At 40.1% G+C, this 27,341-nt stretch overlaps 1 long non-coding RNA gene across 2 annotated transcripts in view; it reads right to left on the bottom strand.

Moving 5' to 3' along the window:
- Positions 1-20,906: 20,906 nt before the first annotated feature.
- LOC110684704 overlaps positions 20,907-27,341 on the bottom strand; it is a 13,282-nt gene continuing 6,847 nt past the window's right edge. For both annotated transcript variants that reach the window (XR_002503802.1, XR_002503803.1), the window contains exon 4: positions 20,907-21,163. This is a non-coding gene — a long non-coding RNA (uncharacterized LOC110684704). The remainder of the gene's footprint in view (positions 21,164-27,341) is intronic.

Here is a 27,341-nt window from a genome sequence, read left to right as displayed (position 1 = left end):
GCAACAAATTTTGGTGGGGATTAATGGAATGTTCCAGTTAGACAAAAACAGATATGTAAAGTGGGGTTACTCAACATAATTTTTTAATCCTTCAAATGGTCCCACACCATTACAAGTTTTACTGTACAATTACATTTTCCCTCCAAATTGCAAAACCGTTACAATAAAAGTTGCTACTTATTTACAACAATGCCATGTATGTATTTCTATATACATAACTAACCTCCTTTAGTAATTCCTCTAAAATGACTATCTTGCCATTAATGAAAAGAAAGAAGGAAAGGTTTTAGCAAGGACATTTTTGTAATATTGTTATTTAATCCCTACATATTCCCACTCAACAACCAAACAAAGACTTGGCTTATTTTTATGAATTCCCATCAATTTATTCCCAATCCCCATCCCACACTCTAATCTCCAAACTCCCATTCCCACATGCCAAACGCCCCGTTAATGTAATACGAAGTACACCGCATTATAAGGCCCTATTCTCTTCACCTTAGAAAAATACGACCTCCGTTTTTTTTAGTTGACACATTTTCACTTTAGCACTGTTCACACACCTCTCTTTGACTATGTTTTATGATTTATATGTGAAAAAAATATAGTTAAATGAGATCTTATTAGATTTGATACAATTTATATTTTCAAAATATCAATTTTTTATAATTTTTCTTATCGGTAATTAAAGATATTAATTATTAAATTTGTGCATTGGCAAATGTGACTAAAGAAACGTGTGAAGTAAAAGGAACCGGAGGAAGTACTATTCATAGTTCAGTAAAAAAAAAATAAGTTTGATTCAATTAAAAAAAAATTAAAGTTACATTTAAAAAATAATAATGTATTAAGTTTAACAAAAATAAGGCAAATTAAACTAAGCCTAATTATCTAAAGTCTTATGTCGACTTTATTAAAACTCAAGGCACTACATGCTATGTGGCATCCTTACGTTGGCATGACAGGACACTGTGGTAGGGAATATTTCAAGCATCCCAAACTTGAATCCCACTGTGATCATACACTTAAGCATGGTGGCGTCCAAAGGGAAGAAAGCTAGAGTAAAAGAGTCGCCAACAAGTTTTAGGAACTTGTAAACCGTTCACAGGGTGAAGGTTACACCCCTTCACGATCCATGAGATCGCTAACTCCATAGTGGTCTGGAATCATGACTGGATATTCGAGGATGAAGGTACGAATCCAACCTAAAAGTGATTGAACTCGCCCTAAAAATAGACCTCTACTTTATTCTTCTCAAATTCATGTGCGCTTTTTACTAACATGCAATCATTAGGTTAACCCTAAACATGTTTAATCTATGTTGGTTGAATATTAATGCACAAACAAATCTATTACTGGTGATCACTTGAATTAAAATCATATTAGCCTAAACCAGATTATTAATTATCTTTTAAGGCGTGATTTCAAGTACAAATTCCCTTTAAACCTGCACAAAAGGCGTGATAAAGCAATAAGGGGCCGTTTGGTTCGCACGAGGGAATCGGAATGGAATGAACAAAGGGAAAGGAGAAGAATGGAATGAAAATACCCTTTTTTTGCTTTGTTGTTTTTTTTTAAACAAAGGGAACCAATCCCCCCACTACACCACCACCACCACCACCACCACACCACCACACATTTCATCTTTCTCAGCCACCAAACTCCTCATCGACCATCCCCTGCCCCTCGCCGGCTCTCCCCCTCCCCTCGCCGCCCTTCCCCTCCCCTCGTCGTCGCTAGCCGCGTGAGCCACGACCTCCCCTCCCCCGCCTCTCCTCCCCGCAAAACCCTAGCCCCGATCTCCCTTGACCCCGAAAACCTCCTAGCAGCTAGGGTTTCGAGGGTGGTGGGAGGGCTGGGCGGCGATTTTCGGGGTCAAGGGAGATCGGGACTAGGGTTTTGCGGGCTAGGGGAGGTTTTTTCGGGGGGGGGAGGTCGGCGAGGCTCGAGGGAGGGGAGGGAGGTGGTCGGGGAGGGGCGGCGGTGGTGATGTGGTGGTGTGAAGGTGGGTAGGGAATGAGAATGGAAATACCTAGGGGGTGGGGAATGAAGTTGGAAGGATTTGGGGTAATGGGGAGGGTAAAGGGAATGAATAAAAGTGCTAAACAAACATCAACAAAGGGAATCAGGCCAGTTGATTCCCATTCCCTTTCCTGATTACCCCCAACCAAACGCCCCTAACAATAATATACATCAAGCAACATAATAATATTAGACACAACAAATCATCATCATCAGTAACTCAATAAAGCATAATAATATTAGTAAGATCTTAGGCATGATACTAACATGATTAATAACAAACCCTAGCATGTCACTAAACATTAAAGATCAAAGATTTAGCCCTAACGTGATATTAACATGAAATTAGAAAGCATAAGAAGCACCCTAAATATGATACTAGAAAGCATTAAAAATATCCTAAAATGATACTAGAAATTAATAAAATAATTTAAGCATGCCTTCTACAAGAATAGAGCAATAAAATTACTCACTTTGATGCCTCGTATCTCTTTCTAATAACAAAATACACACGTTAGTAAACTTCAATAAAATATTAAATCAAACAATTAAACTAAATAATTGAAAAGAGTTTAGAAATTGGATTTGGGGTCCAAACCCTCAGAAAGTATCAACCTTTCACGTCTATGGCGAAGGCAACTTCGAGCTTAGCTAGGTGTGTCTAGAACTAATAAATGCGGTATGGTGTTTGTAAAAGGCTAGCTAAAAAGCATGAGGGAGAAAGAATAAGCTATATGCTTAAAAGAGAGAAGAGAGAGAAGAGAGAGAATTGATGATTATTGTAGATCAAGCTTGTTGATGATTTGTAAAAAGGGAGATGTGGCTGCTATTTATAGAAAAAATAGTCCGAAAATCGATAGAAAAGATTTAGAATGAATTTAAATCGAAATAAAATTGGTTCTGTCACAAAGCTGTCGCCGTGCGACAGAGCTTGTCATCTAGCGCTGGTTAAAAGATAAAACGCGCTTGTACGGAATCCTTTTTATAATATAATTAAGTAATTAGAATTCGCGTTAAACAGTTTTAAGATCAAATTTATCATAAAACACTTATTTTATTACAAATAAAACTCTTAAGAATATAATTATCAATCCTAATTCCATTATAATTTAAAAGAACCTTCTAGATTATTCTAGAAGACTAAAGTCAATCCTAAAAACTTTAGGAATAATAATTGATAGGCCCTCCACTAGATCATTGAGCCATATATAAAATCATTTTGGGCCCAACTTAGTATTTTGGCAATAACTTCCTCATTATTTATCGGAATTGAGCTTATAATATATTGTTGGAAAGCTCTTTTCGAGCCCAATCCAACAACACTAATACTGAACTCATATCATGGACCAAACTAAATTGGACTGGATATTTTCATAAATAGAGTGGATTTTCGAAAACAGAAAGAATGAGTTTTAATAAAAGGATTTTTTTTTTGTCCAAAACTACCTTTATTTGACAACTTTTTGTCCAACACTACCTTATAATTTTTTTTTTGTCCACAAATACCCTTAAAATGAAATTTCATTGTTGACCACTACCTAAATTTTTTTTCCAGACGTTGACCTTAATATTCAGGTCACTTAAAAGACATGTGCAGGGCACATGTTTTATTTTTTTTTAATGATTTTGTTAATATTTCCCCCATTTTTTTTCCTTTTCTCTCTCTTCCACAAACTTGATACTCCATCCCTCTCAAATCTCAATACTCCATTCCCCTTAAAAATCCACACTACCTCAATTAATTTTGTTTGAATTTATTTATTTTTTGTCAATCACATGAAAACATCAATGCTCCATAAACCCCAATTGTTGTAACTCATATTCAACGAAATTGAGCTTTCTCATTCTTCAATTTGGTGGGTTTCCTTGCTTTTGTCTTCCTTCAATTTGGTGGGTTTTCTTTTATTTTCTCTCTCTTAAATTTGGTAGGTTTTCTTTGAAATTTATGTTTAATAATTGTAAAATGTTTATCTTTCAGCATAATTTTTTGTTCACTTTAATATTTTATGTTTAATAATTTTTATTTATTTTCTTTTGTAGAACATAAATGTCAATACACTACTAGAAAAAGGGTCTTTAACGACAAAAAATTTTGTCGTTATAAGCCCAAATAGTGGTCGTTAAAATTATTAACGACGAAAAAGATTTCGTCGTCAAGTCGATGTAATAGGATCTCTCGTTATTGGTTGACGGTGCATTTTTTTGTCCTAATTAGAATTCAATAATGATGAACAATTTATATATTAGTGACCACATTATCCCTTGCTAAATAATAGTCTATAATCTTAAAAATTCAAAAATTCCATTATTAACGAAATGAATGTCGAATAATATAAACAAAAAACAATACTACAACAATAATAACTTCATTAACATAATTTCATCAAAATGATAATAATATCAATATTTTTCAATCTCAAACAAGTTCATACAAATATTATATATCCATATATATCACGCAAAAAAAAAAAAAAAAATACTAGTAAAGTATCATATACAAATAATTGTAAATACATTAGTATATCTTATTCAAAAAAAAATTAAAAAAGACAAAGAAAAATATCTATTCTGTATGCATGAACATCATTGTTTTTTCACGATAGTGCTTGGTTTGTTGTTGTAACATTTTCGTTAGAGAAACATTAAATTTTTTAAGAGTTATTTTAAACATCTTCATTTCAGCTTCAAACAAACCTGTTTAGGTAAAATACCCTAGACAAGTGACCAATGAGAGAGGCACGTGGTGAGCTTAGGAGGCCAAGAGCCCAATCCTCTTAACACGTGGCCCCCTTAGATAGCCTCTGAAATGCGCTTCAGGCCTCCCTAGGAGTGCCGTAAAACGGCGCAGCCCACTAAAATCTAGGTCAAGTGACCTAGATAGGGGCACATTCTCCAACGACCTTATAAATAGGGAGATATTTCCCTATTTTGGGGGGACACATTGAATTATTTATTACACCTACATTCTCTCTCATCAGAGAAACACCTGAGCTTGGAATTCAAGCAGATCCCTACTAAATTTCCATACTCTTTATTCTCTTTCAAGTTACTAACTTTCTTCGGAGGCGGAGCTCCAACCACCCGGAGTCTCCGTTGTTTTTGCAAGTACAGCTTAGCCGGACCGATCTTTGTGACGTAACTCTCCCGAGGGACAAAAAACACCCAAAACATTTGGCGCCGTCTGTGGGGAGAGTACCTTGAAGATGGTTTAAGAGTCTGTACCACCTCCTAAGCGTCTGGGCGACGACTCGGAAGTTTTCACAGACCAAGAGGATGAAGATCCTCAGGTTGAAACTTATATAGCCGATGATGGCTCTCTGATAACCAAGTGCATCCGGCCCAGAGATACTCTGGAGTGGGGTGCCACCCAGGCGGGTACAAATCGACCCCCTGGGCAGCCGGAAGGGGAAACCCATACGGCCAGTGGATCAGCTCCCGTCACCCGAGACGAACTCATGAAGTTCATGACAAGTTTCAAGGGTGAAATCAAAGATCTGATCTATAAGAGCCGGATGGCCCAAGTAGGGGTCAATTGGCAAAAAAGACTCCTCTGGAGAAGGGGAAGTTAGTCAGAGATCGACATCCAACTCCTCATCAAAAGGAGAAGGCAGCCAGGACCATTGATTGGTCCAAAATTCTTCTGCCTAAGAGGAATGCCAACAATCCCCGCCAGACTCAACAGCCGGTGGGAAGCAAAAAATCAACTCTTAAAGCCCGGGAGATCATCACCCGCAAGAGAAACCAGCAGTTGTCTGAGTCGCTTCTACGTCGAACTTTCCAAACAGTTTCAACAACACTTCTGCAGGGAATGTACCTTCCTTGCATGAGAGCCAAACAGGCGGTAATACCGTCCATTCTGGTCCTCAGATGATAGGGAATGCGCCGTATGTACCTTCTCAGGTCTACGGTCAGTATTCTCCCTATTTCATGCAGCCGACCTCTTTGGAGGTCAGGAGGCATACAACAACGTCCAACCTCTAGACTGGCAGCTTCGTCTGCTCCGCATGGGTGAAAAACCTTCTGCGTTCACCCGGAGATAACGGAGGCGGTACAGCCAGCCAAGGTTAAAAATGTGTTGGTAGGTACCTATGACGGTACCACCAACCCGGAAGATCACCTCATGGCTTACACCAACCTCATGTACTTACAAGGGTTAGATGATGCCACTTGGTGTCGATGCTTCCCGGCTCCATTGAAGGGCATTGCCCAACAATGGTTTGACAACCTGCCAGCCGGGTCCATTGATAGTTTCAGGAAGCTTGCCTTCCTGTTTGCTTCCAACTTCTCGATGAACATCCCTGTGAAGAAAATAAGTCTTGACTTGAGCACCATTAAGCAGGGGGAGAGAGAAGGATTGCGCTCCTATGTCAGGCGTTTCAATCTGATCAGATGTCAAATTCAAGGACTGTCTGACGAGGTAGCTTTTATAGACTTTTTCAAAGGTCTGAGAGACGGGTCAACTTTTAAGTTCGACCTAGTCAGAAAAGGGGCTTTCACTTTACAGGCGGCGCTGAGGGAGGCGGAAAGTTATATTCAAGCGACCGGCCTCTGCTCGCCTGGTAACCAGTCGGACTCTAAGAAGTCTGACAAACAGAAAGACAGCCGGCCTGCTCAGCCGCCCAAGAAGAAAGAAGAGAGCAAGAAAAGAAAAGAAGTCTGGGCGGTTAGTGATTCCGACCAGCCGTCTCAGAAGAAGAAGAAAGAATTTAAACCGTACGTTCCTAAGTACGAGTTTAACAAGGACTGCAACTCCGTCCTCATGGAGATCAAGGACCGGCTGTTTTTAAAGAAGCCGAATCCAATGAAAATTTCCATTCAATCAAGGAACAAAAATAAATTCTGCCAATACCATGAGGAAGTTGGCCATGACACCAACGACTGCTTCAGCCTTCAACGGGCGTTGGACCGTCTGGCTGACAAAGGGATGTTAAAGTCCTATATCTCCAAGTCCAAAGGGACTAATAAGAAGAATCTGAGGCAGTCGTCTAAGACACCCCATCATGCTAGTAGTTCGGACACTGATAAGGAACCGGTCTACACCATAGCAAGCGAGTTCTCATGCGGTGACCCTACCATCCGGGGCACCAAGAGTCATCTTCGAAAGATGGACAAAGATGATGATGAGCAGGCGTCTGCTAGCTCTTCCTTCCCAGACGTTCTGATCACTGAGAAGGACAGGGGCAGCGTCCGCCGTCCGCATGACGACCCGGTTGTCATTGAATGTAAGGTTGCCAACCAGCTGGTTGGACGAATTCTTATTGACACCGGCAGCTCATTAGACATTATCAGTCTCCGGTGCCTACAAAAGCTGAAATACAACATCAGCAGCATGCATCCGGTTACCCACCCCTTGGTTTGCTTTAGGGGTGGAATGGTATACCCAGTCGGAAGGGTTGATTTACCAATCCGGTTGGGTGAGAAAGGAAAAGGACGACACCTGGTCGTCAAGTTCTTGGTCGTTGAGGAGCTGATCGCCTATAACATTATTTTGGGCCGGCCCACCCTCAAAGAAGCCAAGGCTGTAATCATCCCTTCCCTCATGCTCATCAAGTATGAGAGGGATGACAGCTCTGTTGGTTCCTTGAATGGGGATCAGAAGACGGCCCGGGAGTGCTACCTCTCAGCTGTCAAGGATACTGTGGCCCTAGATATCCAAGGGAAGGAACCAATAGACCTTGACAATGTCAAGGATGCCGCCCTAGCCCCACCAGCAGCCGGGAAGAAAAGAAAGGCCCCGCTGCTGGTGGATATAAAGAAAGAGAAAAAATACCAATCACTGACCAGGGAGCGGTCAGCTGAGCTCCGTCCCCAGCCGGCTGGAGACCATATTGATTTACCTCTGGACGACAGCCGTCCAGAGCGTACAATTAAGGTTGGGACGGCTTCCCATGCTAAATTGGGTGCAGATATGCACCTCTTGCGAAAGAATTCAAAGACATTTTTGCCTTTGAAGTGGAGGAGATGCCAGGCGTTAACCCAGATCTTGTTGTCCACAAACTCACCATGGATCCTAAAAAGAAGCCCATCCGGCAAAAGAAAAGAAATCACGGCGAAGAGAGAAGTCAGGCGGCAGCTGCCGAAGTAAAAAAGCTGTTGGACGCTGGGTTCATTCGGCCATGTAATTTTCCCGACTGGGTGGCGAATGTTGTGCTTGTAAAGAAGCCGAATGGTACCTGGCGTATGTGTGTTGATTACACAGACCTCAACAAGGCATGTCCTAAGGACAGTTACCCATTTCCAAAGATCGACAGTCTGGTCGATTAGACAGCCGAGCATGCCTTGATGAGTTTCATGGATGCCTACTCCGACTTCCATCAGATACCCCTATGGAAAAAAGATCAAGAGAAGACGACCTTTGTCACTAATCAGGGGTTATTCTGTTACACTGTGATGTCGTTTGGCTTGAAAAATGCGCCGGCTACATTCCAACGGATGATTAATACGGTCTTCATTAATCAAATTGGGAGGAATGTGGAGGCGTACATTGATGACATAATAGTCAAATCCAAGCAGCAGGCAGATCACCTTGCTGATCTCCGAGAAACCTTCACCACACTCAGGCGGCATAAGGTTATGTTAAATCCTAAGAAATGCGTCTTTGGTGTTGAGTCTGAGAAGTTTCTCGGATTCCTGATTGATCAAAGGGGGATAGAGGCTAACCCTGAGAAGATACAGGCGGTAATTGACATGAAGTCACCCCGCACTGTCAAGGAAGCACAGAGACTAACCGGGTGCCTGGCGGCTTTGGGGAGGTTCCTCAGCCGGTCAGGTGACAAATGCCTTTAATTCTTCCAAGCAATCAGGAAGAAGACCAGATTTGAATGGGGGAATAATGCTGAGGCGGCCTTCCTGTAGGCGTCTCTCAAAGTGCGCCTACGTTAGAGCATGTTGTGAATATGCTTGGCACTCATAGGAAGCGGGAATTGAAATATAAAATTAGGGACAAGGAAAGTAGGGAGCCGCCAACAAGTTTTTAAGGAACTTGTAAACCGTTCACGGATCATAAAAGACAACCACGATAAAGGGACAACGAAAGGCAACAACAATTGACCCGTGAAGGTTACACCCTATTCATAATCCATGAGATTACTAACTCCATATGGTTCAGAACCACGAAAGAAGGATCGGGGATGATGGTACGAAGTGAGTCATGGAGTCACATTCGCCCGTATTGGCCTCTACTCGATTCTTATAGTGAAAAATGATTACTGCGATCTCAAAGGCATACAAACAGAATATTCAATTTGCTCTAAACTATTATTAAGCTAAATTGGTTGAATATTAATGCAACACATAATTCTAAAATATTAGTGATCACTTGATTAAACAACAAGATTAAAAAGGATCCTAAACCGGTTGTCCAAATTATCTTATTAGTCGTGATTTTCAATTACATATTCCCTTTAACATGCAATATGGCGATCAATAAATAATATAATAAACATTAATATTGGAAGCAATTTAACAATAAATTGTTAGTCAAATCAAATATAAAATAACCCAATCATGATACTAGCAATATTAAAATAAAATAAGAGTAATTAAATTAATTAATTACTCACATTTTGCGCGTTCCTTTAAATTGCTACATCATGAATAAACTGTTAGTAACTTCAATAAAAAATATAAAGCAAATTGAAAATTAAATTAAATAAATATAGATTTTATTTGGTCCAAATCCTCAGTTAATTATACCTTTTAACGCCTTGGTTTAAGGACGGAACCTCGGGTCAAGTATGGACTCCTTGGAGTGCTTAAGGGAAGTGTTATAAAAGAATAGGGAGGCTAGTGTTTAGGCTAAAGAGGGAGAAGAGAATAAACTTGTGATCAAGATTGTTGATGATTGAAAAAGGGTGATATTACCTCTATTTATAGAGAAAAAAGAAGGGTCGAAGAATCAAGAAAAGATCGAGTTCGAATCGGATTAAAACTCTTGCGATAGACAGCAGTTTTTGCGGTTTTGTTTTTATCATATCTTTTGATCGAGTTCGAAATTGGAATAAGTTGAATAAGATATAATTGGAAATATATTGAAGTCTAATTTCTAACCCAATTAGAATCAGATTAAAATATTTTGTAAAACAAAAGATATGGCCGAAATAGTGAGACGGTGTCAGTTTTGGATAGAGTTTGATATTTAATTCATATCTTTTCCGTTATTGCTCGGAATTGATATTATAATATATCATTGGAAAGATAATTTCAAGGGCTATCCAACCATATAAAATTTGGATAAAAAATATGAGTCACGAAAATAATATCTGTCTATCTTAGAACGTCTTTCAATTCGAATAGAATTAGGATTTTCAAAAAGAAAAGTTTTATTCAATTTCAAACTATTTAATCTTATCATTTCAAAACGGATAATTAAGATCTTTTAGAAACTTATAGAAGCTTCTAATTAATCCTAATTATTTTAAGAATGGGATTAAATAATTTGGACCCTCCACATGATCATTGGGTCGTAGGTAAGGTGGGCTTAGGTTCGGTTTGGGCTCAGTTTAATATTTTGGCCATAACTTATTCGTTATAACTCGGATTTGGGGTTATAATATATCGTTGGAAAGATCTTTTAAAGACCATCCAACTATTCAATCATTGGGCCCAGATTATGGACCATAATAAACTGGATTAAATGTTTTTATAAAAAGGACACGAAATGAATGATTTTAAAGGACACGAAATGAATTATTTTGGGTTTAAAGGCACGAAAAGTGGAAAATAAGTTATGGTTTGGGGAAATGGGCTAGAAATTGGGTTGGTTTATGAAATGGAAATATGGATTTAAGCACTCCAAGATTAAATACTCAACCAGACCAATAATGGCGGTGAAAGGTTGTTCATCATCGGGTTTGGTTTTGGGGAGACATTTTTAGGTGTCTACAGAAGCCCCCACTTTGACTAAGTTTGTAGAAACGTCAGTTTTGAAAACGATAGTCAAAGTAGTCGATAGGGACGGAGAATGATTTAAGACGTTCTGCGATCCTAAATCATTCTGTATACGCCGATACCTGCAAAAAATTGTTAATTCCACAGATAAAGATTAAAAGGATAGAATACGTATCTGGCACCAGTGTATCGGTGACAAATGAGTTTGGCAGCTTCCTATGCTTAAGGGAAACCACCGGATAACGTTCGTTAAAACGTTTTCCATACCTGAGGAAAGCCCACTGAGGAGTTTGGTAGTTTTCTAAGCCTGAAGAAACCTACCGCATGATACTTTCCATGCCTGAGAAAAGTCGACGTATGAATTTTGTGTCATTCTATGCTTGAAGAATTCCACCGATAATGCCTTCCATGCTTGAGGAAAGCCAACTTGGCTGTTTTCTATACTTGAAGAAAAATCCACCGATAACGCTTTCCATGCTTGAGGAAAGCCGACTTGGCGGTTTTCTATACTTGAAGAAAAATCCACCGATAACGCTTTCCATGCTTGAGGAAAGCCGACTTGGCGGTTTTCTATGCTTGAAGAAATCCACCGGATAATACTTTCCATGCTTGAGGAAAGTCGACAGATGATGAGATTGCAAGTCTCTGTGTATCGAGAACCTTGCGCCATGAAATGATGGTGGTTCGATTATCCCCGAACGTGGGTTGTAGTTGGTCCACTTGTCCCCGGACGTGGGCTGTAGTTGGTTCGCTTGTCCCCGAATGTGGGTTGTAAATGGTTCGCTTGTCCCGAACATGGGTTGTAGATGGTCCGCTTGTCCCCGGACGTGGGCTGTAGATGGTCCGATTGTCCCCGGACGTGGGCTGTAGATGGTCCGCTTGTCCTCGGACGTGGGCGGTAGATGGTCCGCTTGTCCCCAGACGTGGGCGGTAGATGGTCCGCTTGTCCCCGAACGTGGGCCGTAAATAGTCCGCTTATCCCCGGACGTGGGTTGTTTTTGGTTCGCTTGTCCCCGAACGTGGGATGTAGATGAGACCTGCAAAAATAAATTTGCCAATGGACTTGTATATATTGTGATTGACTTGACCACTGACTTGACCAAGTTTGACTTGATGTTACATGACATGTGTATGACTTGTGAGTGTGTGTGTGTGTATATGTGTGTGTGCAGACACAAGCAAACGAATATGCAAAAGCAAAAAATTTCCATCAATTTTTGTCATGAGTGGAGGGTACCGACTTTCTCTCGAAAAAGAAAGACATGAAAAATGAAGTTTTGTTTTTGAACTTCCCTCAATAAAAATTTTGAAAAAGTTTTTGAACTTCCCCAAAAGAAAATAATGAAAAAGGGAAGAAGTTTTAAACTTCCTCCTTGAGCAAGACGAAATGAATCGTATGGATTGAATTTCTTGTCTTGAAAATAATATATGCATGATGCTTGTTCTTAAGCCAGGAGGCTAAGGAGAATTACATCATGTGACACGATAGATGAATGAATTGAACTTAGGTCATGGAGCTAAGCATCATATATGGTGTAAAGAAACAATTTTGAATGTCACTTAGGTCTGGAAGCTAAGCACGTATATAGATGAAGTGATTATTGAGTATTACATAATGAATGTTGCTTAGGTCAAGGAGCTAAGGACGATATACGATGCATGAAACAATGAATTTTGCTTAGGTCAAGAAGCTAAGCAAGTATACAATGTTTCTTCTAATGAATGTTGTCTTAAAAGATGATGAAGCATGCACAGTGTTGAAACAAGATTTCATGAAAAAGGGTTCTTAAAGGGAAAGATCATATAGATATGGATATGGATGTGTGAGTGAAGTGTGTGAATGTGATACTAAGGCAGGCTGCAAAGGCTATGGTGATGGAAATTTATGTGAGAAGAGTCAAAATGGTGACTCTTTAGGCTGGGTAGGCTAAATGATGTGGGATCAAGCCCCCAAGTCTAGCTCTAGATGGATAGGGTCATAGGATTAAGCATTGGATATTCTTTGACTCAATCAAGCATATGAATGTGGCCGCACCTCGATGTGAGGTTGCCTACGTATCCGTTAGGAATCAGGCCAAACGTAGCTCTAACCGAACTTTGCACAAGTGTATGTACACCTCAAAGAGGTCTTTCAAGGGTTGTAATATGGTTAAGTTGATGGTTTAAAGAAGAAAAGGGTACAAGGCTCAAGACCCGAGAGAATCCCCAGGATATGTAATTGTGAATTTGAAAATTTTGAATTTTGCAAGTTTATTTTCTAATATTTTTTTATTTGAATTTCTTTTTTTTTTTTTTAATTTTTTTTATATATATATATCAATGTAGGCAATCTCAGATCATGCGGTCCATCACTCACTTAGCATTCATGTTTCTCAGGCACGGTACCAAGCACTCGATGAGAGACGCAATTTGAGACGTGTTCATATCGAAGACATTGGAACACTTGCCTTTAGATTTTTTTTTTTTTTTTACATTTTTTTTGGAACTTGCTTATAAATTACACACCTTCCCATCCCAGGGTTAAGTGAAGAAATGAAGGCCAAACGTTAGACGAGGCTCAATGATTGATGAAGAAATGAATATGTGATTGAATGGTTAATGGAGAATGAATGGGTTGCAAAGGTTCCTCGGATCATTGGTATACCTTGTGTTCAGTTCGGCAATTTTATATTTTTTTATTATTTTTTTTTCTTTTTTTCCGCATGACATGATCGAATGCAAAGGAAAGAAATGCTCATTGATGGAACGTGGCATATAGACATAAGGATAAGGAGAACCTATGCCAGACTTATTAGGGGAGAGAGTTTGAAACAAAAGAAGAAGAAAACATGAATTCTTGGTGAGAAGCTTGCATCGTGCTTTGTCTTCATGGCTGTTTATGAGTTACTTCTTGCCGCCTGCTGAGTAAAATAGTTTCTTGTTGTTGATGCTTTGATTGGAAGGAAAGAAGGAAGGAGTGACGTTCCCCTTATTCTTCCAACTATTGCTTAGTGATTTTAGACTCAAGTATAGACTCAAGTACTATGTAAGGAAGAACTCACTTAATGCATTCACTCAATACTCGGATTGAAAAGGAAGAGTGCATGAAACAATTTTGAAAATTGATGGGAAATACTCATTCCTATTACGACGGAAAGCGATGCATGCATGGTCCTAGTATACGATCATAAACAATATAGTGCATTACTCGAAGACAAAGTGTGTGCAACGACTCAACATGTGTGATTAGGTGAGTTTATTAAGACTCGTGGTATGATCGCATGGCTAGACATAAGGACGTTGTGAAAAACAAAAGACCCAATGACCAAATAGCATGGAAGACTAAAAGACAAACTACCTTGATTAATTTTGTTCAATTTTAATGTTTATGCTATTTACTAGGTGAAAACGGTCCATTGGCAATCGTTAGTCATAAGATCAACCACAATCAAAGACAAAGAACACATGTTAAGGTTAGCACAAAAAATCAATCACAAGAAACTAGGAAGAGGACTAGAATTCTAGAAGAGTTAAGACTCATGGGTATAAAAAAAATAAAATAAAAATAAAAATATATAATCCTATGTTATACAAGTTGACACAGATTAAAGGACCTGGTAAGACTAGCTTGAAACGATTTTTTAAAAAAATAAAAATAAAAAATAAAAAAAAAAGTAACGCTAAAAAGACATCTAAACTGGACAGGCTGTAGTATATCGGTTATAACTTTTGATCTGTGACTCTGATTTGGACGAAACCAACTATATATCAAAGATAAAACTCGGGGCTACAGATCCATAGGTAGCACGACACGTAACTCTTTCTAGAACTCCGGATATGACCAAAACAAGTTGACTCATGTGCAGTATATGGGAATAAAAATCCGAGTTAACTCAAATTTAAAAAAAAAATCTGTGACTTGACTCTAAAAAAAATAAAAAGGGTTTGATAAAAAAAAAGTCAATAAAAAAATGCACATATAAGCATATTGTCACGCATGATGCAATGAAGTTTGCAACCTAAAGTCAAGTTCTATGTTCGACTATGGTCAAACTTTTGGGTGTCAAAGGGTACCATGGTTAAGAGTTTGGATGCGTTAGCAAGGCAGCCTCCCTTAAGGGTGTATGCCAACGGGCGGCTCCGCGAATTCATGATGAAATCGAACTCGACTCCATGGTTTGGGTGGATTTAAAAACTCGGTTGAACCCTTATTGCCATGAGCGTTTTCGGGTTGATAGAGCATAAATCCCCCGGGCTAGCCACATACGTAGAACACGTACTATTGTGGCAAAATAGGTAAGCTAAAATGCACATGCATATGTGACAATTCCAATTAAATCACAGGAATATTTTCAAGAATCTTTTAAGTCTCATCCACTCATCTCAATCAAATGCCGATCACTCAAATCGATAAATAACCAAGAATCCTCCACAGTGGAGTCGCCAAATTGTAGGCGTCGCTCGAAGTGCGCCTACGTCAAAAGCATGTGTGAATATGCTTGACACCCATAGGAAGTGGGAATTGACATATACAATTAAGGACAAGGAAAGTAGGGAGCCGCCAACAAGTTTTTATGGAATTTGTAAACCGTTCACGGATCATAAAAAGGCAACCACGATAAGGGACAACGATAGGCAACAACGATTGACCCGTGAAGGTTACACCCCATTCATAATCCATGAGATTACTAACTCCATATGGTTCGGAACCACGAAAGGAGGATCGGGGATGATGGTACGAATTGAGTCATGGAGTCACATTCGCCCGTATTGGCCTCTACTCGATTCTTATAGTGAAAAATAATTCCTGCGATCTCAAAGGCATACAAAAAAAAATATTCAATTCTCTCCAAACTATTATTATGCTAAATTGGTTTAATATTAATGCAACATATAATTCTAAAATATTGGTGATCACTTGATTTAACAACAAGATTAAAAAGGAACCTAAACCGGTTGTCCAAATTATCTTATTAGGCGTGATTTTCAATTACATATTCCCTTTAAATGTGCAATATGGTGATCATAAAAATATAATAGAAAAACATAAACATTGGAAGCAATTCAACAATAAATCCAACAATATAAAATCGTTAGAAAAATAATAGAAATAAAAGGAACATAATTCTTACTTTGATTCTGTTTGTTTGCAACTACAAAATAATAAACGAGTTAGTAACTTCAAGGAAATAATAAAAGAATAATTAAATTAAATTAAATAAAGTAGAGTTGATTTGGGGCCAAACCCTCAAACAGTTCTACCTTTCACGCCTTGGCTTAAGGACAAAACCACGAGTAAAGTATGTACTCCTTGGAGTACTTGAAGAAGGAATTTCGAAATAAGAAGGGTAGGCTAGTGTTTAGGCTCAAGCATAGAAGAGAGTAAAATAGATAATTAATTGGTGCCCCGTACATCAGAAATGAGGGGGTATTTATAGAGAAAATGTGCTGAGAGAGCACACGGAACCCTAAAATGATAAAAACCCTAAAAAAGTAACCGCGACACGACAAATTGTACCGTGACACTGGAAATCCCACCGTCAGACGGGAAACATTTCCGTGACACGGTACATTTTTAGTGTGACGCGGGAAATTTTTAGTAAACGGGGAAGAAAACGCGTTAAGGGTTTACGCGGAAAAGACACGGAAATTCCCGTGTCACGGGAAATCCCACCGTCAGACGGGAATGATTCCCGTGACACGGTGGGTACCTGCCGTGGCGCGGGAATTCCTAGCCCGCTTTTCCGTCTAAATACATTTTTAACCCTAATTTCGTTCAGCATTTTAAGTGCCGATTGATAATTTCGGGCCTTTTTCTGATTTATTAGTATTTGGGCTAAAATAAGAAAATAATTAAATAAAATAAATAATAGGTTTGGGCTAAAATTAAAAATAAATTTGGGCTGAAATTAAAACTATGCTTTTACCAAACATCAAGACTAATCCATGGACTGTTCAAAAATACAAATTTAATCAAATACAATTTTTTAAGCACTCTCGAGATTAAATACTGAACCCCACCAATAGTGGCGGTGAAAGGTTGTTCATCATCGGGTTTGGTTTTGGGGAGACATTTTTAGGTGTCTACACTTCCAAAAGCTAAAAGAGCACTTGCACTCTTTGCCAAGGCTTGTTAGCCCTCTGCCCAAAGAATCGTTTTATATGTACCTAGCCGTCTCGGATCATGCTCTCAGTGCTGTTCTCGTTGCTGAGAGAGACGGCATTCAGCTCCCGGTCTATTTCATTAGCCATGTTCAGAAAAATGTTGAGCTCCGGTATCCCATGGTTGAAAAATTTGGCCTTACCCTGTATATGGCCTTCAAGAAATTGAAGCCGTATTTTCTGGCCCATCCGGTGGTAATTTACACCGATCAGCCCCTCAAGCGGCCAATGTCTACCTTTGAATCATCTGGCAGAATGCTGAAATGGGTTATTGAAATGCAAAGTCTTGAAATCACTTTTGAACCATGAAAGGTAGTGAAAGGTCAGGCGTTTGCCGACTTCATTGTTGAAATGACACGACCGGTTCAACCAGATAATATGGATCAGGTGTGGAAAGTGTATGTAAACGGGAGCTCGATGAAGAACGGCTGCGGTGTAGGAATCATATATGAGTCCCCTAAGGGGGACATATTTGAATATGCACTGTGCTTTAAGTTTCAAGCCTCAAATAACGAGACGGAATATGAAACCCTGCTAGCCAAAATTCGCATGTGTAAGGCAGCAAGGGCAACTAAAATTGATGCCTACTCTGATTCACAGTTGGTCGGTAGATATTATGAGGGAAAATATGAGGCAACTCATCCGGCTATGATCAAATACCTTCAGGCAGTCAAAGAAGAGGCCGGGGCACTTTAGGAATTCCGTCTGAGTCAAGTGCCAAGGTCAGATAACAACCAGGCGGATGCGATGTCCAAATTGGCCTCGTCCGCCTGCTGTGATACGCCTCGGTCAGTCTTTTGGGAAGTTCTTGAAAAGAGAAGTATATATGAAGAGCCCATTGGAATCCTGGACCGAAGCTCTACCTGGATGGATGGCATCCGGGCATATTTAGCAGACAGCATACTTCCTGATTCACCATAGGAAGCAGCCGTCATGAAAAAGTGAGCAGCAAACTTCGAGTTAAGAAACAAAGAGCTCTTCAAGGCGGGTTTCCTTAAAACTCTATTGAAGTGTGTTACACCAGAAAAGGGGAAAGAAGTTCTTGAAGAATTGCGTGCTGGATATTGTGCCTCTCATATAGGCGGCAGGTCCCTAGCCGTCAGAGCCAGGCGGCATTACTTTTGGCCCACTCTTGAAGCAGACGCTAAAGAGTTGGTGAAGAGATGTGACAAATGCCAGAGGTTTGGCAAGCTTATTCACCGCCCGGCTACTGATCTGACGGCAATCCACAGCCCAGTCCCGTTTGCTAAATGGGGCATGGATATCCTGGGTCCTTTTACGCCTGCTCCAGGCGGAAAGCGCTACATTTTAGTGGCTGTGGATTATTTCACCAAATGGGTAGAAGCTGAGCCGGTCAAGAACATCAAGACAAAGGATGTCATCTCTTTCATTTGGAAGAACATCATCACCCGGTTCGGGGTACCTATGTCTATGGTGTTTGATAATGGCCCTCAGTTTGAAATACCTCATCTTAAGACTTGGTTGGGAGATCAGGGTATCTCACATTGTTTTGAATCAGTCGTCCGACCCCAAGCAAATGGCCAAGTTAAAGCCTTCAACAAACTCATCTCAGACGGCATAAAAAAGAAAATTGAAAGAGTCGGTGGCTTATGGGCAGAAGAGCTAATTCATGTCCTATGGGCCATCCGGACTACTGTCAAAGGGGCAACCGGTGAAACCCCATTTCTTATGGTATACGGTGCTGAAGCCGTCTTGCCCATTGAACATTATGAGCCGACTCTCAGAGTCATGCTTTATGATGAAGAGGCAAACTGGGAGGCCATGTGGCTAGCGTTGGACTCCCTCCCGGAACGCAGGGGCAATGCTGCCCTGCGCCATGAGATATACCGTCTGAGAATGACAAGAGCCTACAACAAGAAAGTGCGCAAGCGTCCTTTGAAAGTTAACGACTTTGTGTTACGTAAAATGGAGGCAACCGGTAGGGCCAATGAAGCTGGAAAGCTAACTCCTAATTGGGAAGGCCCCTACCGGATTTATGAAGAAGTCAGGGATGGCACTTACCGTCTGGAAACTCTAGACAGTCGGCGTCTACCTAGAACTTGGAATGTAGATAACTTAAAAAAGTACTACTTCTGAGAAATGTAAATTTTTTGTAAACAGTGAGTCAATCAATGAGAAATCAGGCTTTGTTTGCAAAATTGTTTTTCTATCCTTATAATTACTTATCCGCCTGGGTTATCCTCGGACGGAACTTATGTTTAACTGTCTAAGCTTGACACTTAGTGTAGATTCAATGATATAATTATTTATCCGTCTAGGTAATACTCAGACGGATTACTAGTTTAATCAACTAAGTTTGATACTTTGTGTAATTTAATGTTATACTTACCCTTCCGCCTAGGTAATACCCAGACGGACAAATTGCTTAACCAACTAAATTGACATTTAGTGTAAATATGATATCGCGTGGCCAATGGCCAGCTTGAAAAAACTAAGTACAAAAACTCTTAGTGGCTATACAACCGGTCTCAAACAAGACCAAAGGCCAAATGGCCGGATGGTTGTTTATTTTATAAAATCGCCTGTCCCAACATGGACAATGGCGTCCAGCAACACCCCTCCGGATGCAATCGTCGCAGAGAACAGACTCTTCGTCAGTTGTACGTACCTATTGTAACACCCCAATAATTCTCTCTTAAAACCTATAAATACCCTGAACAAAATCTAAGAGAGTTACTGGCGTGTTACCGCCACGTGTTCAAACGTTAAGGCTTTATCAGAAAATAGCAGCGGAAAAACAAACTCAGTTATAAATCAGTTTCAAAACCAATAACCAAAACCAAATTAAATGATACAAGCTGGAACCATTAAGGCCCTTATTCAAAACCCAACAAAATTAGTAAATAAATAAAACCAGAGTTTAAATAAATTCAAACTTATGAAAAGAAATAAACTATGAATAATAACCAACTCTCTACTCAAAATCCCACAACCCTGATGCGAATGCTGCGTATGTAAGAACCTGTGGTTAATCTGCTCCCCAATATTACAAGTGTAAAAATTGGATCGTCACAAGGTCATTGAAAGGCGAAGGCCATGACCAAAGAAAGCCACACACAAAAGCACGCAATCAGTAAAGCTGAGTACATACAAGCTGCGAAACAAATTAAGAAATACCTAACATGCTACTAATAATCAAGCATAAGCATCATTAAATACAGACTCAACACATGGCTCAATTATCAAATTTATTAAGACCTCACTAGTTGATATTAACTAACTTATTTATTTATTTCATTGGATTTAGCAATAGACAAGGTTGTCCAACCCATGTCCCATTTGGAACATCAATAAAAGAAAAACCCCATGCCTCATTTCGGAAACATCAATAAACATCCAACGACCATGGGCGCGACTCCGTAACCGTAGTTAGTATAAGATCTCACCTAACTCCTAGTTTTTAAAAAAAATATTTGAAATAGGAGACTCGTAGATCAGACGGCCTCGATAAAAGTACACAGCTAATACCCCATGTACCCCAACCCCCTGATTGTCATTACTCCAGATGTGCACCAATCCAGAGTTTTATTGCTCATCCATCTTACACTTTACGTGATTTACAGGTTTAGACTTAGTGATGACTCATATGCATAACAATACAAACACTCCAAACACAATTCGATCAAACAAGGCAAGTTTCCAATTTCAATTCTGGATTTATTAGTGACAAACAACATTTATTATTTATTCCTTTACTACCTCGGTGTATAAACACCTTGAGTGCATAAGGCACCCCAAAACCTTAACCTCGTCATATAAGACTTGAATTCTTCCTTTACTCATCCTATTTGCATAATCATGAATAAGTAATAAATTAATCTTTACACTAATCACATACCTTTGCCTCTAAGCGCACCTTGCATAATTAGAGCACAAATAATACTTGCAATATAAAATAGTGCACATCATATGAAATTCATAATGTATAACTAAACAATCTAACTCAGTCATCCCTATACATGATACTAAGTTCTCGATCCATCCTTAAACATGCACCTACAAGAAAGGTTTTGTAACTTGTATGTACCTTGAGCAAACGAGTTGGTATGCCACTTTACTAACTAGAAATCACCTTCAATAAACTCCTCTCCTAAACCAAACAATAACATCTCAATCAATACCCAATCAATCAAATTTACATCAATACTAACTTACTTTAAAACCTTCAAAATCCAAATCAAACAACACTTTAAAACCTTCCCTTTAGTTAAAATTAAAGGCTTATATATAGTTCTTTGAATTTTCTTCATAAAAACCTTAAAATACACTCTTATACATGAAATTACAGCAAGTTTAAAGTTTAATAAAAATCTGAAAATTATTTTAAAACCCCTAATAATCTCCCTTTTTAATGGGTGATTAAACCCTCTTTATATAACATCAAAAAGAATACTTAGAAACTATTTCCAGCACTTAAAACTTCAATAAAAACATATATTTATGCTTAATTAACTTTAAACATAATTAATTTTATCAATCAAACTCAAGGATAATATTTTAAGTATAAAAAAACTTTTTTAAAATAAAAAAGTGCCCTAAAATCATATTTAGAGGCTGAATTTGGCCACGATAGGGTGGTGCACACTACCAAAGGCAGTGATTCTTTCTTAAAACGTTGTTTCCACATTAAAAACACTACTTTTTCATAAAAATTGGATGAGTTCAGAACCTGATCGGGATTAAAACGGGATTAATATTAACGAACGGAAATCTAAAAAAATTAAAACATGAATTTACATGTTCAAATTAATATGGAATTAAGTTAAACTAATCATTAGTTATAATCACCATAATTTCAAAACATCATTACTACAAAAGCCCTAAATCAATTGTTCATAAAAACCTTAAAATCATGATTTTCAAAAATTAAAAACCCTAGGTTATAAAATTTACAAAATCTGAAAATTATGACATTTATAAAATCTGAAATTATAAAGTTTAATCATCAAAATACAACTTGATACTAATTAAATTAATTTCAAACAATAAAATCAAAACCCATAAATCAATAATTATAATCATACAAATTAATAAAACTAAGGAGAAAGAAAATAAGACTAACCTTTTTGTGTGGGAAATTTTTGGGGATTTATGAGGTATTTATAGGAGAGAATTGTAGGGTAAATAGGAAGATTGGGCCTCATAAAAATAATGGGTCGATTAAGTAAACAAATGGGTTAGGCTTGTGTGATTGGACATAAATTGTAGAATAAAGGTGCATAAAATAATTTGTTCAAATAATTTTCGACCCGGATTAATAATTTGAAACTTTTGAAATTAAATTATGAAAAATAACAAATAAATATTATAAATAAAATAAATTTTCATTTATAAAATATTTAAAATTACGGGGGATTACACCTATGCAGATGACAAAAATTGAACGACCAAATTGGTCAACTCATAGCTGTCTGACCAGAATAATCTGCGAGAAACGGTTAAGTTACCGAATACCGGATACCCCGAGGCATTAGTCGGTTGCCGGCAGAAGTTCCCACTTAGATTATTTGTTCCAAAGTTGCACTCTCTCTCCCAATTGGGGCAAAAGATTTTGTGTAATGGCTATGTGATAATCCTAGACGAAATATTACCGTCTGGGTAAGAGACTCGAAGCACCCGTTCTAATGGCCGGCTGTGCACTTGGTTTGGGGCAATCACCATTGTGATTGATTGGCCTAAAAACACCTCATACTTCTCCAAGTATCAAGTGTTTTTAAGCCAATCAATCAATTTGAAATGAAACCAACCACACAGCCGTCCAGGGGCAAGAGCACCCGAATTGCGAATTTCCGCATGCTTTTTTAAGTTAGGCAAAATATTAAAGAATTGCAAATATACGCAAAGGTCAAATTGAAAAATTCAAACAAACACAAATATATATAAATAACCGACTAAGTCGGAATACTTCATAAAAAGGGCACAAAGGCCAGAATAATTGTTAGCCGGAATAACATCCGGAGAAGAAGCAAAAGAAAATGATTGTTACCCAACTCCACATTTGGTAAAAATGCAACATTACTCGGCATACAAGCCGGAAAAGAAAGAAATTGACATACTGCCATTGAATTTGGGGAGGCTCGCCTAAGGCTGAGGTGGAAGCTGCTGCTCCGACTGGTCGTGGCCGGTTGGGAGGGCTTCAGATTGGTTATCAGCTACTTGAGGCTGATTACCTTCGTTTTGCTCTACCTCCGCCGGCTCCTCATTGTCCTACACTTCATACCCTTGCTCGGCAGCCCAGTCTTGGAAGCGACGCGGAGGAGCCTCACCCAGCACTTGGGCATCATACACCTCAGTGCGTAATCATACCTAAGTTTATAGACTTCAAAGTCTATATCTGGGTAGAGGAGGCTCCAAGTGATCTTTAGGCGGGCTGCATTGTCCCGCTCATTTTCCTCCATCAGCCGCTTTTGCTCCTGAGCAATCTCGTCCGACTACTTGTTCCGTAGAGTGACAATCTCGACCCCCAGTCGGGAGACATCTGCCTAGAGTTTGGTATTTTCTTTGTCAGCATCTTCTAATGCCTTGAGTTCAGATTGAGCATCCTTCAGTTTTTGCTCAAGGTTATTAGCCCGGCTAGTGGCCTCATTGTTTGCAGCCGTCAAGCTCCGGATCAGCTCCTCCTGTTTCAACTCTACTGCTTTAATCTCTAAATCACACATATAATTAGCATATTCAACAGAGTTGAGGTTTTCAAGGGCCCTCCGTTTGACGTCATTTACCTCTTCCTGTTTCCGCCTAAAGGGGCCCCGGAGTCCGTCCACTCTCAGCATTACCCGGGAAAAGAACAGCCGGATTATGATATACTTAGTTAAAATAAAGAAAAGATATCAGGGTTGTGGGATTCTTTACCTCAGCCAACTGGCCCATTATTCGGTCGAAGTCCACTACCTGCAGATAAGGTATTGAATTCTTCTCTGACCGGGTGAGGGTCCTCACCATCCGTTTTGCGAAACCAGCAAGATCCGGCTCGTCGGATGTAAGATCTGCACCAAAAGTAGAATTACTTTGTGAGAAGGAAGCAGCATAGTTGGCATTCATCCGTTGTCGGCTGCTGACTGAACCCCCGGAGGGGTCTACCTTAGTCTTGACTCTCATGAAGTGGCCAAGGTATTTCAATCTTTCCCTTACCTTAGGTATCCGGATGGGGCGTAGGAGTCTCTTCCCCCCCGGTTGTTGCCGCACCGGCTGCAACATTAGGTGGCGGGCCACCCTTCGATGCCGTGGAGGCATCCGGCGCTTTCTGCTACGAACGCTCCGAGCCTTCGCTCAGAATTTTCATTGCAGCAGGGGATTTGCCACTGGTCGTGGGACGACCGGTTTGGGCAGTAGAGGTTGACCGGGGAGGGTCCTTTCTAGCGGCCTTCGCAGCCGGAGTCCCAGATCATCTCCTTGCCTTTTGAAAAGCTTGGAGAAGGATCGTGGCACGCGTTTTACAGAGTCCTACAAAATAAAAAATAATAAAAAAAAAAAGTTAAGTATACCCAGCCGGCAAACTGCCTTAGTAAAAAATATATATATATTAATACTAAGACAGGCGATCTTACCCCGCCCTTCTTGGACTCTTTCGCTTCAATGGCTGCTTTCCTTGCAATAGCAGCCTCCTTGCGCAGCAGCGCCGCCGACTTAGCCGGAGTTTTGGCCGGATCAACCATCTTCAAGGCGTCGGCTGCATGAATAGAATAAAAGTTAGAAGAAATTACGGAAAGTTTGTAATGAAAGAATAAAATCACAAATACTCCGGATGCAAGTGGATCTACCCTTGGGGAACATGGGACTTAACCCACAGGCGGACAAGAAGCATTCGTCCTTGAAGTAGTCCGGGTGGGGGATCCAATTTTTGGGAACTATAATATGAGTCCCATCCCCCATGGGCTCAGTATTGGTTTCAAAGAAACCCGGCTCCATTATTTGCTCCCGGGCCTTATTAGATAGCTCCGGGAGAGGGCACTTCCTGCCCAGAAGAGCCGGTTCCGTGTAGTACCAGCGCAGTGTCCGGTTGTGTCTCAGAGGTGGAGAGGAAATCAAATAAAACTTATCTTTCCACCCAGACCATTTGGACACCTTATCCAAACTCATCAAATACTGGGGCAAGGTGGAAAGAGTGTACCATGCCCCATGACCGCCTGGTGCCTTGCTCAAGTAATGCATATGAGCGAAGGCGGAGAAGCTGGGACTTATGTTCTGGAGCTCGCAGGCGGTGATGTAACTCAAAATGTTCACCCATAAGTTGGGGGTGAGCTGCCAAACTCCTAGATCATACCCCTTCAGGATTTTCCTAATCCCGGTATAGAGGGGGAACCGAAGGCCGGCTTCTATGACCGCCTCGTAGTAGACAATGTAATGGTCTGCATTATCTATGTCATCGTCCCATGCCATTACTGCGTCAGCACGCGGGACGATAATATCCCACCCCTTTCCAAAGGGGTGCTTCTCTTTGAAAGCCCTAAAGCCGCTCTTTAACAGGGCAATGTCACCCGGCAGCTTTCTAATCCTTTTAGGGTTAGGGTTGTCAGCGACTTAAGGCCGCTGCTGATAGTCAGCCGCAAAGTTATCCTGGTCAGAGCCAGAAGATTCGGCCCTTGACCCTTCGCCGACCTCATCACCGCCGGATCCATTAGAGGTGGCGGCTTCCTCACCTCCTTCCTCCCGTACGCCTGAGCTCCCGGAAGTAGAGGGAGCCTCTTCAGAACCGCTCTCCTCCAAATCCTCATGTTCCCCATCCGGAACAACCTCATCGGCTGACACTGACATAGTGCGCCGGCTCCTAGACCTTCTGGCCATCTGTTTCATTCTGGCCATTGTGTCCTGCACATACATAGAGAGGGAGGAATCCAGAGATGAGCACATCGATTCTCACAGTCCAGAAAAGGCACCCCCTATTCTAGACTCAGCCGTTCCAGGGGACCGGCTGAGTGTCCTAGGCAGTGCCGAGTGTGTGGATTGAGAACTCATTTTTATTTCTACACTATGTATACAGGCGGAGAAAGAATATATACAAGTTGAAAAGGAGAAAAGCTAAAGATGGTACAGGCGGTTACCTTACTTTAGTTCTGATAAATCTGAAAACAACTACAGACGGTGAACCGGGTGTTGCAACGTTAGCACACGGAAATCCGAAAAACTTTGACGCGGACGGAGGCAGAGAATCTCTCTCTAAAAATCTCTCTTTCTCTCTAGAAAGTCAAATGAAAATGAAGTGAGAGAAAAAGGGGGAGGTAAACTTCTATTTATAGAAGGTGAAAACAGGGGCATTCCCGTTTGAAATTTGAATTTTACTATCCGTTGTTACTGTTCACCTCTGATAGGTGGACACGTGTCATAGGCCCCACGTGACATGCATGTGACCCCTATGAGGGGCAAATGTTTAGGGTAAAAATACCCTAGACAAGTGGACCAATGAGAGGAGGCCACGTGATGAGCTTAGGAGGGCCCAAGTGGCCCAATATCCTCTTGACACGTGGCCCCCTTAGATAAGCCTCTGAAATGGCGGCCTTCAAGGGCCTAAATCCCTAGCAGCGCCGTAAAACGGCGCAGCCCACTAAAATCTAGGTCAAGTGACCTAGATTGGGGCACATTCTCCAACGACCCTATAAATAGGGAGATATTTCCCCATTTTGGGGACACATTGAATTATTTATTACACCTACATTCTCTCTCATCAGAGAAACACCTGAGCTTGGAATTCAAACAGATCCCCACCTAAATTTTTGTACTCTTTATTCTCTTTCAAGTTACTAACTTGATCTTCGGAGGCGGAGCTCCAACCACCCGGAGTCTCCGTTGTTTTTGCAGGTACAGCTCAACTGGACCAATCTTTGTGATGTAACTCTCCCAAGGGACAAAAATACCCAAAACAAAACCCATGCGACTCTTAAGTTCAGTGTTCTCTTCTTGAATAAGTTCTACCTGATTTGTAAGAGCTTCATTTTGTATTTTAGCCGCATTTAACTCTGTTTGAAGAACTTCTCTGCTCGGTTGTGGTCCATTCATATCCTTTAGAGTTATTCCTCCAACTAAGCCCACAACCCGATCTCGAGACTTGGATTTAAAAACCTTTTGTGAAACCTGATATTCAAAGAAAATGAAATATATGTTTCTAATTAAAAAGTCATTTCTACACACTACTACAAAACATGGATTAAGCAACGCGAGATAGAGAACGGTTTGGATGAGCGTTTTCTATAATTATAGAGAACGCTTTTCTTAGATAACCGATTTGTAAGAGATATAATATAGAACGCTTTACCTTATACCCGTTGTATTTGTTT

Source organism: Chenopodium quinoa, unplaced genomic scaffold (genome assembly GCF_001683475.1).
Source record: "Chenopodium quinoa cultivar QQ74 unplaced genomic scaffold, ASM168347v1, whole genome shotgun sequence".
In the NCBI taxonomy this organism is placed as follows: Eukaryota; Viridiplantae; Streptophyta; class Magnoliopsida; order Caryophyllales; family Amaranthaceae; genus Chenopodium; species Chenopodium quinoa.
This window is presented reverse-complemented; position numbering and strand designations above follow the sequence as displayed.